This window comes from Triturus cristatus, chromosome 10, assembly GCF_964204655.1.
Source record: "Triturus cristatus chromosome 10, aTriCri1.1, whole genome shotgun sequence".
Taxonomy (NCBI): Eukaryota; Metazoa; Chordata; class Amphibia; order Caudata; family Salamandridae; genus Triturus; species Triturus cristatus.
This window is the reverse complement of record NC_140593.1, coordinates 565083246-565097404: the sequence shown is the minus strand read 5'-3', so window position 1 is coordinate 565097404 and position 14159 is coordinate 565083246.

Sequence of the window (14159 nt, the reverse complement as noted above, 5' to 3'; positions counted from 1 at the left end):
CCACCGTTAGTCCATTATTAGAACTTGAATATTTCCAAAGTAAAGACAACACTACGAAATGAAATTATTTTCATAAAGCGTTGATACTTAGTACAATAGTGTCTGTAATATTGTGAAAATTCAACGTTCACTAAAAATTCTATTCTCCATTTTAATTTCAACCTAGCACACTTCTCTAAATCCTATGCCTCATTTGCTACCACTCTCTACACAACTCTAGCACCTATATGAGGACGTAGATAGAAAGATCTCTTTAGCAGCCAAGTGACAGCGTACCCTTCTCACTTGAGTTCTTTTAGGTTATGGTACACCAATAGCAATTCAGTGATCTGATAAGTTAAGGGAGGAAGGTTTATGCTGCAGTTAGTGGAAATTATAAAAACTATGAGTAACAGATTCTAACCTCTTCATTTTAGCACATCCCTATCAGTTAATCAATATTGCAACCATCTTAAAAAGTTATATTTATGCAAAAGACCCCACTAAAAGGTCCTGAGAGCCATCAGATGTTATGAACTACTTTTAATGAGAGCAAAACGATTAAACGCGTGTTTGACTTACCATATAAATTGATAGAGGCATGGAGAAGGCTGAAGAATTGGATTTCTTTTTTTTTGTCTCAGCAACGCAGAGAGATTCTCCTCTGCAACACTGCCTCTGCTGGCCAATCAATATAACCTGCAGATGGAAAAGTCCACCCTTAGTCCATTATTAGAACTTGAATATTTCCAAAGTAAAGACAACACTACGAAATAAATTTTCATAAAGCGTTCATACTTAGTACAATAGTGTCTGTAATATTGTGAAAATTCAACGTTCACTAAAAATTCTATTCTCCATTTTAATTTCAACCTAGCACACTTCTCTAAATCCTATGCCTCATTTGCTACCACTCTCTACACAACTCTAGCACATATATGAGGACGTAGATAGAAAGATCTCTTTAGCAGCCAAGTGCCAGCGTACCCTTCTCACTGGAGTTCTTTTAGGTTATGGTACACCAATAGCAATTCAGTGATCTGATAGGTTGAGGAAGGTTTATGCTACAGTTAGTGGAAATAATAAAAACTATGAGAAACAGATTCTAACCTCTTCATTTTAGCACATCCCTATCAGTTAATCAATATTGCAACCATCGTAAAAAAGTTCTATTTATGCAGAAGACCCCACTAAAAGGTCCTGAGAGCCATCAGATGCTATGAACTACTTTTAATGAGAGCAAAACGATTAAACGCGAGTTTGACTTACCATATAAATTGATAGAGGCATGGAGAAGGCTGAAGAATAGGATTTCTTTTTTCTTTTGTCTCAGCAACGCAGAGAGATTCTCCTCTGCAACACTTCCTCTGCTGGCCATTCAATATAACCTGCAAATGGAAAAGTCCACCGTTAGTCCATTATTAGAACTTGAATATTTCCAAAGTAAAGACAACACTACGAAATGAAATTATTTTCATAAAGCGTTGATACTTAGTACAATAGTGTCTGTAATATTGTGAAAATTCAACGTTCACTAAAAATTCTATTCTCCATTTTAATTTCAACCTAGCACACTTCTCTAAATCCTATGCCTCATTTGCTACCACTCTCTACACAACTCTTGCACCTATATGAGGACGTAGATAGAACGATCTCTTTAGCAGCCAAGTGACAGCGTACCCTTCTCACTGGAGTTCTTTTAGGTTATGGTACACCAATAGCAGTTCAGTGATCTGATAGGTTGAGGAAGGTTTATGCTACAGTTAGTGGAAATAATAAAAACTATGAGAAACAGATTCTAACCTCTTCATTTTAGCACATCCCTATCAGTTAATCAATATTGCTACCATCTTAAAAAGTTATATTTATGCAGAAGACCCCACTAAAAGGTCCTGAGAGCCATCAGATGCTATGAACTACTTTTAATGAGAGCAAAACGATTAAGCGAGAGTTTGACTTACCATATAAATTGATAGAGGCATGGAGAAGGCTGAAGAATTGGATTTCTTTTTTTTTTGTCTCAGCAACGCAGAGAGATTCTCCTCTGCAACACTGCCTCTGCTGGCCAATCAATGTAACCTGCAGATGGAAAAGTCCACCCTTAGTCCAATATTAGAACTTGAATATTTCCAAAGTAAAGACAACACTACGAAATAAAATTATTTTCATAAAGCGTTCATACTTAGTACAATAGTGTCTGTAATATTGTGAAAATTCAACGTTCACTAAAAATTCTATTCTCCATTTTAATTTCAACCTAGCACACTTCTCTAAATCCTATGCCTCATTTGCTACCACTCTCTACACAACTCTAGCACCTATATGAGGACGTAGATAGAAAGATCTCTTTAGCAGCCAAGTGCCAGCGTACCCTTCTCACTGGAGTTCTTTTAGGTTATGGTACACCAATAGCAATTCAGTGATCTGATAGGTTGAGGAAGGTTTATGCTACAGTTAGTGGAAATAATAAAAACTATGAGAAACAGATTCTAACCTCTTCATTTTAGCACATCCCTATCAGTTAATCAATATTGCAACCATCTTAAAAAGTTATATTTATGCAGAAGACCCCACTAAAAGGTCCTGAGAGCCATCAGATGCTATGAACTACTTTTAATGAGAGCAAAACGATTAAACGCGAGTTTGACTTACCATATAAATTGATAGAGGCATGGAGAAGGCTGAAGAATAGGATTTCTTTTTTCTTTTGTCTCAGCAACGCAGAGAGATTCTCCTCTGCAACACTTCCTCTGCTGGCCATTCAATATAACCTGCAAATGGAAAAGTCCACCGTTAGTCCATTATTAGAACTTGAATATTTCCAAAGTAAAGACAACACTACGAAATGAAATTATTTTCATAAAGCGTTGATACTTAGTACAATAGTGTCTGTAATATTGTGAAAATTCAACGTTCACTAAAAATTCTATTCTCCATTTTAATTTCAACCTAGCACACTTCTCTAAATCCTATGCCTCATTTGCTACCACTCTCTACACAACTCTAGCACCTATATGAGGACGTAGATAGAAAGATCTCTTTAGCAGCCAAGTGACAGCGTACCCTTCTCACTTGAGTTCTTTTAGGTTATGGTACACCAATAGCAATTCAGTGATCTGATAAGTTAAGGGAGGAAGGTTTATGCTGCAGTTAGTGGAAATTATAAAAACTATGAGTAACAGATTCTAACCTCTTCATTTTAGCACATCCCTATCAGTTAATCAATATTGCAACCATCTTAAAAAGTTATATTTATGCAAAAGACCCCACTAAAAGGTCCTGAGAGCCATCAGATGTTATGAACTACTTTTAATGAGAGCAAAACGATTAAACGCGTGTTTGACTTACCATATAAATTGATAGAGGCATGGAGAAGGCTGAAGAATTGGATTTCTTTTTTTTTGTCTCAGCAACGCAGAGAGATTCTCCTCTGCAACACTGCCTCTGCTGGCCAATCAATATAACCTGCAGATGGAAAAGTCCACCCTTAGTCCATTATTAGAACTTGAATATTTCCAAAGTAAAGACAACACTACGAAATAAAATTATTTTCATAAAGCGTTCATACTTAGTACAATAGTGTCTGTAATATTGTGAAAATTCAACGTTCACTAAAAATTCTATTCTCCATTTTAATTTCAACCTAGCACACTTCTCTAAATCCTATGCCTCATTTGCTACCACTCTCTACACAACTCTAGCACCTATATGAGGACGTAGATAGAAAGATCTCTTTAGCAGCCAAGTGCCAGCGTACCCTTCTCACTGGAGTTCTTTTAGGTTATGGTACACCAATAGCAATTCAGTGATCTGATAGGTTGAGGAAGGTTTATGCTACAGTTAGTGGAAATAATAAAAACTATGAGAAACAGATTCTAACCTCTTCATTTTAGCACATCCCTATCAGTTAATCAATATTGCAACCATCTTAAAAAGTTATATTTATGCAGAAGACCCCACTAAAAGGTCCTGAGAGCCATCAGATGCTATGAACTACTTTTAATGAGAGCAAAACGATTAAACGCGAGTTTGACTTACCATATAAATTGATAGAGGCATGGAGAAGGCTGAAGAATAGGATTTCTTTTTTCTTTTGTCTCAGCAACGCAGAGAGATTCTCCTCTGCAACACTTCCTCTGCTGGCCATTCAATATAACCTGCAAATGGAAAAGTCCACCGTTAGTCCATTATTAGAACTTGAATATTTCCAAAGTAAAGACAACACTACGAAATGAAATTATTTTCATAAAGCGTTGATACTTAGTACAATAGTGTCTGTAATATTGTGAAAATTCAACGTTCACTAAAAATTCTATTCTCCATTTTAATTTCAACCTAGCACACTTCTCTAAATCCTATGCCTCATTTGCTACCACTCTCTACACAACTCTAGCACCTATATGAGGACGTAGATAGAAAGATCTCTTTAGCAGCCAAGTGACAGCGTACCCTTCTCACTTGAGTTCTTTTAGGTTATGGTACACCAATAGCAATTCAGTGATCTGATAAGTTAAGGGAGGAAGGTTTATGCTACAGTTAGTGGAAATAATAAAAACTATGAGAAACAGATTTTAACCTTCATTTTAGCACATCCCTATCAGTTAATCAATATTGCTACCATCTTAAAAAGTTATATTTATGCAGAAGACCCCACTAAAAGGTCCTGAGAGCCATCAGATGCTATGAACTACTTTTAATGAGAGCAAAACGATTAAACGCGAGTTTGACTTACCATATAAATTGATAGAGGCATGGAGAAGGCTGAAGAATAGGATTTCTTTTTTCTTTTGTCTCAGCAACGCAGAGAGATTCTCCTCTGCAACACTTCCTCTGCTGGCCATTCAATATAACCTGCAAATGGAAAAGTCCACCGTTAGTCCATTATTAGAACTTGAATATTTCCAAAGTAAAGACAACACTACGAAATGAAATTATTTTCATAAAGCGTTGATACTTAGTACAATAGTGTCTGTAATATTGTGAAAATTCAACGTTCACTAAAAATTCTATTCTCCATTTTAATTTCAACCTAGCACACTTCTCTAAATCCTATGCCTCATTTGCTACCACTCTCTACACAACTCTAGCACCTATATGAGGACGTAGATAGAAAGATCTCTTTAGCAGCCAAGTGACAGCGTACCCTTCTCACTTGAGTTCTTTTAGGTTATGGTACACCAATAGCAATTCAGTGATCTGATAAGTTAAGGGAGGAAGGTTTATGCTACAGTTAGTGGAAATAATAAAAACTATGAGAAACAGATTCTAACCTTCATTTTAGCACATCCCTATCAGTTAATCAATATTGCTACCATCTTAAAAAGTTATATTTATGCAGAAGACCCCACTAAAAGGTCCTGAGAGCCATCAGATGCTATGAACTACTTTTAATGAGAGCAAAACGATTAAACGCGAGTTTGACTTACCATATAAATTGATAGAGGCATGGAGAAGGCTGAAGAATTGGATTTCTTTTTTCTTTTGTCTCAGCAACGCAGAGAGATTCTCCTCTGCAACACTGCCTCTGCTGGCCATTCAATATAACCTGCAAATGGAAAAGTCCACCGTTAGTCCATTATTAGAACTTGAATATTTCCAAAGTAAAGACAACACTACGAAATAAAATTATTTTCATAAAGCGTTCATACTTAGTACAATAGTGTCTGTAATATTTTGAAAATTCAACGTTCCCTAAAAATTCTATTCTCCATTTTAATTTCAACCTAGCACACTTCTCTAAATCCTATGCCTCATTTGCTACCACTCTCTACACAACTCTAGCACCTATATGAGGACGTAGATAGAACGATCTCTTTAGCAGCCAAGTGACAGCGTAGCAGCCAAGTGACAGCGTACCCTTCTCACTGGAGTTCTTTTAGGTTATGGTACACCAATAGCAATTCAGTGATCTGATAAGTTAAGGGAGGAAGGTTTATGCTACAGTTAGTGGAAATAATAAAAACTATGAGAAACAGATTCTAACCTCTTCATTTTAGCACATCCCTATCAGTTAATCAATATTGCAACCATCTTAAAAAGTTATATTTATGCAGAAGACCCCACTAAAAGGTCCTGAGAGCCATCAGATGCTATGAACTACTTTTAATGAGAGCAAAACGATTAAACGCGAGTTTGACTTACCATATAAATTGATAGAGGCATGGAGAAGGCTGAAGAATAGGATTTCTTTTTTCTTTTGTCTCAGCAACGCAGAGAGATTCTCCTCTGCAACACTTCCTCTGCTGTCCATTCAATATAACCTGCAAATGGAAAAGTCCACCGTTAGTCCATTATTAGAACTTGAATATTTCCAAAGTAAAGACAACACTACGAAATGAAATTATTTTCATAAAGCGTTGATACTTAGTACAATAGTGTCTGTAATATTGTGAAAATTCAACGTTCACTAAAAATTCTATTCTCCATTTTAATTTCAACCTAGCACACTTCTCTAAATCCTATGCCTCATTTGCTACCACTCTCTACACAACTCTAGCACCTATATGAGGACGTAGATAGAAAGATCTCTTTAGCAGCCAAGTGACAGCGTACCCTTCTCACTTGAGTTCTTTTAGGTTATGGTACACCAATAGCAATTCAGTGATCTGATAAGTTAAGGGAGGAAGGTTTATGCTGCAGTTAGTGGAAATTATAAAAACTATGAGTAACAGATTCTAACCTCTTCATTTTAGCACATCCCTATCAGTTAATCAATATTGCAACCATCTTAAAAAGTTATATTTATGCAAAAGACCCCACTAAAAGGTCCTGAGAGCCATCAGATGTTATGAACTACTTTTAATGAGAGCAAAACGATTAAACGCGTGTTTGACTTACCATATAAATTGATAGAGGCATGGAGAAGGCTGAAGAATTGGATTTCTTTTTTTTTGTCTCAGCAACGCAGAGAGATTCTCCTCTGTAACACTGCCTCTGCTGGCCATTCAATATAACCTGCAAATGGAAAAGTCCACCGTTAGTCCATTATTAGAACTTGAATATTTCCAAAGTAAAGACAACACTACGAAATAAATTTTCATAAAGCGTTCATACTTAGTACAATAGTGTCTGTAATATTGTGAAAATTCAACGTTCACTAAAAATTCTATTCTCCATTTTAATTTCAACCTAGCACACTTCTCTAAATCCTATGCCTCATTTGCTACCACTCTCTACACAACTCTAGCACCTATATGAGGACGTAGATAGAAAGATCTCTTTAGCAGCCAAGTGCCAGCGTACCCTTCTCACTGGAGTTCTTTTAGGTTATGGTACACCAATAGCAATTCAGTGATCTGATAGGTTGAGGAAGGTTTATGCTACAGTTAGTGGAAATAATAAAAACTATGAGAAACAGATTCTAACCTCTTCATTTTAGCACATCCCTATCAGTTAATCAATATTGCTACCATCGTAAAAAAGTTCTATTTATGCAGAAGACCCCACTAAAATGTCCTGAGAGCCATCAGATGCTATGAACTACTTTTAATGAAAGCAAAACGATTAAACGCGAGTTTGACTTACCATATAAATTGATAGAGGCATGGAGAAGGCTGAAGAATTGGATTTCTTTTTTCTTTTGTCTCAGCAACGCAGAGAGATTCTCCTCTGCAACACTGCCTCTGCTGGCCATTCAATATAACCTGCAAATGGAAAAGTCCACCGTTAGTCCATTATTAGAACTTGAATATTTCCAAAGTAAAGACAACACTACGAAATAAAATTATTTTCATAAAGCGTTGATACTTAGTACAATAGTGTCTGTAATATTGTGAAAATTCAACGTTCACTAAAAATTCTATTCTCCATTTTAATTTCAACCTAGCACACTTCTCTAAATCCTATGCCTCATTTGCTACCACTCTCTACACAACTCTAGCACCTATATGAGGACGTAGATAGAACGATCTCTTTAGCAGCCAAGTGACAGCGTACCCTTCTCACTGGAGTTCTTTTAGGTTATGGTACACCAATAGCAGTTCAGTGATCTGATAAGTTAAGGGAGGAAGGTTTATGCTACAGTTAGTGGAAATAATAAAAACTATGAGAAACAGATTCTAACCTTCATTTTAGCACATCCCTATCAGTTAATCAATATTGCTACCATCTTAAAAAGTTATATTTATGCAGAAGACCCCACTAAAAGGTCCTGAGAGCCATCAGATGCTATGAACTACTTTTAATGAGAGCAAAACGATTAAACGAGAGTTTGACTTACCATATAAATTGATAGAGGCATGGAGAAGGCTAAAGAATTGGATTTCTTTTTTTTTGTCTCAGCAACGCAGAGAGATTCTCCTCTGCAACACTGCCTCTGCTGGCCATTCAATATAACCTGCAGATGGAAAAGTCCACCCTTAGTCCATTATGAGAACTTGAATATTTCCAAAGTAAAGACAACACTTCCAAATGAAATTATTTTCATAAAGCGTTCATACTTAGTACAATAGTGTCTGTAATATTGTGAAAATTCAACCTTCACTAAAAATTCTATTCTCCATTTTAATTTCAACCTAGCACACTTCTCTAAATCCTATGCCTCATTTGCTACCACTCTCTACACAACTCTAGCACCTATATGAGGACGTAGATAGAAAGATCTCTTTAGCAGCCAAGTGCCAGCGTACCCTTCTCACTGGAGTTCTTTTAGGTTATGGTACACCAATAGCAATTCAGTGATCTGATAGGTTGAGGAAGGTTTATGCTACAGTTAGTGGAAATAATAAAAACTATGAGAAACAGATTCTAACCTCTTCATTTTAGCACATCCCTATCAGTTAATCAATATTGCTACCATCGTAAAAAAGTTCTATTTATGCAGAAGACCCCACTAAAAGGTCCTGAGAGCCATCAGATGTTATGAACTACTTTTAATGAGAGCAAAACGATTAAACGCGTGTTTGACTTACCATATAAATTGATAGAGGCATGGAGAAGGCTGAAGAATTGGATTTCTTTTTTTTTCGTCTCAGCAACGCAGAGAGATTCTCCTCTGCAACACTGCCTCTGCTGGCCAATCAATGTAACCTGCAGATGGAAAAGTCCACCCTTAGTCCAATATTAGAACTTGAATATTTCCAAAGTAAAGACAACACTACGAAATAAAATTATTTTCATAAAGCGTTCATACTTAGTACAATAGTGTCTGTAATATTGTGAAAATTCAACGTTCACTAAAAATTCTATTCTCCATTTTAATTTCAACCTAGCACACTTCTCTAAATCCTATGCCTCATTTGCTACCACTCTCTACACAACTCTAGCACCTATATGAGGACGTAGATAGAAAGATCTCTTTAGCAGCCAAGTGCCAGCGTACCCTTCTCACTGGAGTTCTTTTAGGTTATGGTACACCAATAGCAATTCAGTGATCTGATAGGTTGAGGAAGGTTTATGCTACAGTTAGTGGAAATAATAAAAACTATGAGAAACAGATTCTAACCTCTTCATTTTAGCACATCCCTATCAGTTAATCAATATTGCTACCATCTTAAAAAGTTATATTTATGCAGAAGACCCCACTAAAAGGTCCTGAGAGCCATCAGATGCTATGAACTACTTTTAATGAGAGCAAAACGATTAAACGAGAGTTTGACTTACCATATAAATTGATAGAGGCATGGAGAAGGCTAAAGAATTGGATTTCTTTTTTTTTGTCTCAGCAACACAGAGAGATTCTCCTCTGCAACACTGCCTCTGCTGGCCATTCAATATAACCTGCAGATGGAAAAGTCCACCCTTAGTCCATTATTAGAACTTGAATATTTCCAAAGTAAAGACAACACTTCCAAATGAAATTATTTTCATAAAGCGTTCATACTTAGTACAATAGTGTCTGTAATATTGTGAAAATTCAACGTTCACTAAAAATTCTATTCTCCATTTTAATTTCAACCTAGCACACTTCTCTAAATCCTATGCCTCATTTGCTACCACTCTCTACACAACTCTAGCACCTATATGAGGACGTAGATAGAAAGATCTCTTTAGCAGCCAAGTGACAGCGTACCCTTCTCACTGGAGTTCTATTAGGTTATGGTACACCAATAGCAATTCAGTGATCTGATAAGTTAAGGGAGGAAGGTTTATGCTACAGTTAGTGGAAATAATAAAAACTATGAGAAACAGATTCTAACCTTCATTTTAGCACATCCCTATCAGTTAATCAATATTGCTACCATCTTAAAAAGTTATATTTATGCAGAAGACCCCACTAAAAGGTCCTGAGAGCCATCAGATGCTATGAACTACTTTTAATGAGCAAAACGATTAAACGCGAGTTTGACTTACCATATAAATTGATAGAGGCATGGAGAAGGCTGAAGAATTGGATTTCTTTTTTTTTGTCTCAGCAACGCAGAGAGATTCTCCTCTGCAACACTGCCTCTGCTGGCGATTCAATATAACCTGCAAATGGAAAAGTCCACCGTTAGTCCATTATTAGAACTTGAATATTTCCAAAGTAAAGACAACACTACGAAATAAAATTATTTTCATAAAGCGTTGATACTTAGTACAATAGTGTCTGTAATATTGTGAAAATTCAACGTTCACTAAAAATTCTATTCTCCATTTTAATTTCAACCTAGCACACTTCTCTAAATCCTATGCCTCATTTGCTACCACTCTCTACACAACTCTAGCACCTATATGAGGACGTAGATAGAAAGATCTCTTTAGCAGCCAAGTGCCAGCGTACCCTTCTCACTGGAGTTCTTTTAGGTTATGGTACACCAATAGCAATTCAGTGATCTGATAGGTTGAGGAAGGTTTATGCTACAGTTAGTGGAAATAATAAAAACTATGAGAAACAGATTCTAACCTCTTCATTTTAGCACATCCCTATCAGTTAATCAATATTGCAACCATCTTAAAAAGTTATATTTATGCAGAAGACCCCACTAAAAGGTCCTGAGAGCCATCAGATGCTATGAACTACTTTTAATGAGAGCAAAACGATTAAACGCGAGTTTGACTTACCATATAAATTGATAGAGGCATGGAGAAGGCTGAAGAATAGGATTTCTTTTTTCTTTTGTCTCAGCAACGCAGAGAGATTCTCCTCTGCAACACTTTCTCTGCTGGCCATTCAATATAACCTGCAAATGGAAAAGTCCACCGTTAGTCCATTATTAGAACTTGAATATTTCCAAAGTAAAGACAACACTACGAAATGAAATTATTTTCATAAAGCGTTGATACTTAGTACAATAGTGTCTGTAATATTGTGAAAATTCAACGTTCACTAAAAATTCTATTCTCCATTTTAATTTCAACCTAGCACACTTCTCTAAATCCTATGCCTCATTTGCTACCACTCTCTACACAACTCTAGCACCTATATGAGGACGTAGATAGAACGATCTCTTTAGCAGCCAAGTGACAGCGTACCCTTCTCACTGGAGTTCTTTTAGGTTATGGTACACCAATAGCAGTTCAGTGATCTGATAAGTTAAGGGAGGAAGGTTTATGCTACAGTTAGTGGAAATAATAAAAACTATGAGAAACAGATTCTAACCTTCATTTTAGCACATCCCTATCAGTTAATCAATATTGCTACCATCTTAAAAAGTTATATTTATGCAGAAGACCCCACTAAAAGGTCCTGAGAGCCATCAGATGCTATGAACTACTTTTAATGAGAGCAAAACGATTAAACGAGAGTTTGACTTACCATATAAATTGATAGAGGCATGGAGAAGGCTAAAGAATTGGATTTCTTTTTTTTTGTCTCAGCAACGCAGAGAGATTCTCCTCTGCAACACTGCCTCTGCTGGCCATTCAATATAACCTGCAGATGGAAAAGTCCACCCTTAGTCCATTATGAGAACTTGAATATTTCCAAAGTAAAGACAACACTTCCAAATGAAATTATTTTCATAAAGCGTTCATACTTAGTACAATAGTGTCTGTAATATTGTGAAAATTCAACCTTCACTAAAAATTCTATTCTCCATTTTAATTTCAACCTAGCACACTTCTCTAAATCCTATGCCTCATTTGCTACCACTCTCTACACAACTCTAGCACATATATGAGGACGTAGATAGAAAGATCTCTTTAGCAGCCAAGTGCCAGCGTACCCTTCTCACTGGAGTTCTTTTAGGTTATGGTACACCAATAGCAATTCAGTGATCTGATAGGTTGAGGAAGGTTTATGCTACAGTTAGTGGAAATAATAAAAACTATGAGAAACAGATTCTAACCTCTTCATTTTAGCACATCCCTATCAGTTAATCAATATTGCTACCATCGTAAAAAAGTTCTATTTATGCAGAAGACCCCACTAAAAGGTCCTGAGAGCCATCAGATGCTATGAAGTACTTTTAATGAGAGCAAAACGATTAAAAGCGAGATTGACGTACCATATAAATTGATAGAGGCATGGAGAAGGCTGAAGAATTGGATTTCTTTTTTTTTTGTCTCAGCAACGCAGAGAGATTCTCCTCTGCAACACTGCCTCTGCTGGCCAATCAATGTAACCTGCAGATGGAAAAGTCCACCCTTAGTCCAATATTAGAACTTGAATATTTCCAAAGTAAAGACAACACTACGAAATAAAATTATTTTCATAAAGCGTTCATACTTAGTACAATAGTGTCTGTAATATTGTGAAAATTCAACGTTCACTAAAAATTCTATTCTCCATTTTAATTTCAACCTAGCACACTTCTCTAAATCCTATGCCTCATTTGCTACCACTCTCTACACAACTCTAGCACCTATATGAGGACGTAGATAGAACGATCTCTTTAGCAGCCAAGTGACAGCGTACCCTTCTCACTGGAGTTCTTTTAGGTTATGGTACACCAATAGCAATTCAGTGATCTGATAGGTTGAGGAAGGTTTATGCTACAGTTAGTGGAAATAATAAAAACTATGAGAAACAGATTCTAACCTCTTCATTTTAGCACATCCCTATCAGTTAATCAATATTGCTACCATCTTAAAAAGTTATATTTATGCAGAAGACCCCACTAAAAGGTCCTGAGAGCCATCAGATGCTATGAACTACTTTTAATGAGAGCAAAACGATTAAGCGAGAGTTTGACTTACCATATAAATTGATAGAGGCATGGAGAAGGCTGAAGAATTGGATTTCTTTTTTTTTTGTCTCAGCAACGCAGAGAGATTCTCCTCTGCAACACTGCCTCTGCTGGCCAATCAATGTAACCTGCAGATGGAAAAGTCCACCCTTAGTCCAATATTAGAACTTGAATATTTCCAAAGTAAAGACAACACTACGAAATAAAATTATTTTCATAAAGCGTTCATACTTAGTACAATAGTGTCTGTAATATTGTGAAAATTCAACGTTCACTAAAAATTCTATTCTCCATTTTAATTTCAACCTAGCACACTTCTTTAAATCCTATGCCTCATTTGCTACCACTCTCTACACAACTCTAGCACCAATATGAGGACGTAGATAGAACGATCTCTTTAGCAGCCAAGTGACAGCGTACCCTTCTCACTGGAGTTCTTTTAGGTTATGGTACACCAATAGCAGTTCAGTGATCTGATAAGTTAAGGGAGGAAGGTTTATGCTACAGTTAGTGGAAATAATAAAAACTATGAGAAACAGATTCTAACCTTCATTTTAGCACATCCCTATCAGTTAATCAATATTGCTACCATCTTAAAAAGTTATATTTATGCAGAAGACCCCACTAAAAGGTCCTGAGAGCCATCAGATGCTATGAACTACTTTTAATGAGAGCAAAACGATTAAACGAGAGTTTGACTTGCCATATAAATTGATAGAGGCATGGAGAAGGCTAAAGAATTGGATTTCTTTTTTTTTTGTCTCAGCAACGCAGAGAGATTCTCCTCTGCAACACTGCCTCTGCTGGCCATTCAATATAACCTGCAGATGGAAAAGTCCACCCTTAGTCCATTATGAGAACTTGAATATTTCCAAAGTAAAGACAACACTTCCAAATGAAATTATTTTCATAAAGCGTTCATACTTAGTACAATAGTGTCTGTAATATTGTGAAAATTCAACCTTCACTAAAAATTCTATTCTCCATTTTAATTTCAACCTAGCACACTTCTCTAAATCCTATGCCTCATTTGCTACCACTCTCTACACAACTCTAGCACATATATGAGGACGTAGATAGAAAGATCTCTTTAGCAGCCAAGTGCCAGCGTACCCTTCTCACTGGAGTTCTTTT